This window comes from Triticum urartu, chromosome 5 (genome assembly GCF_003073215.2).
Source record: "Triticum urartu cultivar G1812 chromosome 5, Tu2.1, whole genome shotgun sequence".
In the NCBI taxonomy this organism is placed as follows: Eukaryota; Viridiplantae; Streptophyta; class Magnoliopsida; order Poales; family Poaceae; genus Triticum; species Triticum urartu.
The window spans coordinates 535,185,593-535,188,100 of NC_053026.1; the positions used below are offsets into that span (position 1 = coordinate 535,185,593).

General features: G+C 45.7%; 1 non-coding gene across 1 annotated transcript; it reads left to right on the top strand.

The window, feature by feature from the left end:
* Positions 1 to 2,147: 2,147 nt before the first annotated feature.
* LOC125511876 lies at positions 2,148 to 2,281 on the top strand. Its single transcript, XR_007285147.1, has one exon. It is a non-coding gene; the product is annotated as a small nucleolar RNA snoR80 (small nucleolar RNA).
* Positions 2,282 to 2,508: the final 227 nt, after the last annotated feature.

Consider the following 2,508-nt stretch of genomic DNA (forward strand, 5'->3'; position numbering starts at 1 on the left):
CGGCTTCATCCCCCATATCCACTAGTCTCGATCCAGCGTGCGTGCGTGCCGGCGCGGGCGTGCCTCGATTCGATCCAGTGCCTTCCTCCCTCCCTCCCACGACCACGCCTTCCTCCCTCCATCCCTTGGCGTGTGTGCCGGCGCAGGTGCCATGTGGGCAGCTCCAACACGACCACGACCACGAGCGGCGGCGGCGGCGGAGGGAAGGACAAGGCGAAGGGCTCTGCGGTCTCCTTCACGGAGGGCGAGGAGGTGCTCGCCTACCACGGCCCGCTCCTCTACGAGGCCAAGGTTCCCCTCCCCTTTCCTTCCCCCTCTCTCTCCACCTCCCATTCTGTTCTAGGGTTCGCCCACCGCCGCGTCGGCTCCTCGAAGCTTCTCCGTTACATTTTTTTTTCGGCCGCGGCTAGGGTTTCGACCAGGGCCGTCGGAGCAGGCGAGGGTTCATGGAGTTGTAATCCGAGGGTGTATCACATCGGATGGCACAACACTCTTTTTTTCTTCAAAGAAGAAAGAAACACAGCGCCGTTCCTCCTCTGCACCTCCCAGATTTTTACATTTAGGGCATAATTTTTAAATTTAGAGTGCACATGAGGACACTAGTTTGTGCGTATCCCAGTATCAGACCATGATTAGCACCAGGTGAATTGTTCTCTTCGACTATGGGTACTTCATGTAGTAAGTAACAAGGAGTGGGAGATGGGACTATGATTAGCACCTGAAGGCTTTATGAAATTTACTAGTTGCACACCTGCAATTCTTCCTTTAGTAATACCGACTTTGTTCTGTCTGCAGCCTGTCGTCTTCCTCCACGGGGGTCCTGGGATGGCACTTCGCCCGACAACTGTGGGTTCTTCGATCCGGAGTTCTACATGATCGTGCTGTTCGACCAGGTTGGTTTCGTTTTGATCCCCTCGTGTGTCTGTTCACCGGTGTTCCTAGGAGATCGCGGTGCTTAATCTGCTTGTGTTTGATTGCAGAAAGGCGCTGGAAGAGCACTCCCCATGCTTTGTCTAGAGGAGAACACCACCTGGGACTTGGTGGCTGACATTGAGAAGGTCAAGCAGCACATCGACATTCCAGAGTGCAGGCAACTGCAAATACATCTTCTTTTGTCAACTGCAACATATACCCTGCTGTAAAGAAACCACTTGAAGAAAATATTTAAGAGAGCAGGGCAGTTCGTGTAGATTTTCTTGCATTTGTACATAGCTATTGATCATGAATGTTGCAATGCAAGTTATTAAAAGAATGATGATACCTCTTAATGCCTTGTTTTTTTAGAAACTAGCTAGCTAGTCAAGCATTTCTTTTCAAGTTTGATACTAGTGTTATTGTTGGAGATATATAGTGGAAAACAACATCCACAGTGGTATAGATTGTTCCAGTCCATGACATTCGGGTGCAAATTGGCACATAGCACAAATCTTCAGAGATTTGAGCATACTCCTACCAAATCTTGTACTATATGGCATATCATTAATGTAGGTTTAATATAGTTCTAGCAGATTTAGGCAAGTAGTAGTATATCTTATCTAACTAGACTGGGTGCTCTCTTTTATATATGGAATGATATCAATGTAGGTTCAATTGGGTTATCTGTAGATTTTCCATCTTCTGCATTATTCAGATTATTTTACCTTACCTTGTTTGAACCAAGAATCTGATCAAAATAGGTAACTATCAACTCAAGGATTTGAATTTATTTTGGCAGGCACCAATTGGCCAATGAGATGAAGGAGCTGAAGGAGATCCACATGGAGGACACCGAAGAGGAGGAAATGCATGACATCGATAGCTGCGACTTCGGCAACTCCCTTGCGGTTGTTGAATATGTGGATGAAATTTACAGCTTCTACAGAAGGACCGAGGTAATTATCTGCTTGGAACCCCGGTCAAGTTATCTAGTACAGAGTTGTGTGTCTGACCTGACCTGGCGAACTCACCCAATGCAGGTCCACTATAAGTTTGAGCTACTGGGTGAAATTTTATTCCTTACTGTCAACATCATTGGTAGATACCTGGCCCGGGAAAATGTCGCTAGGAAGACGCTGCTGCTGTTGCTGTTGCGGGTTTATGGCACTTGCAAGGACAACACAAATTCCATCTGTTTTTTTGTTCTTTGTTTTGATTGATGTGCGTTCATTACCAATTCCTGAGGATGATTTGTGTCCCTCATGGAGATTAGTCTCGGACGCTACAAGCTATTCTCTGTTGTGTGGTATATCCTGATTGGTGGCATTCTATGTGCCAACTTATCCTGGAAACGACACATACATTCATATGCAGTCCTCTGTTATTTTTCTTTTCTCTGTGTTAAATGATCTAAATGTGTGGACCAAATGATCTCATAGTTTAAATGCACCATAGTTTTGCATAACCTCAATACATTTACATGCACATGCATACACATTTGACCGCTGAGTATTTGAATTATTGGAATGTGGGGGTTGGTCTGTTTATTCCCATGTTCTTAAGTTTTGTGTATTTAGACTGTAACTCTTAAGA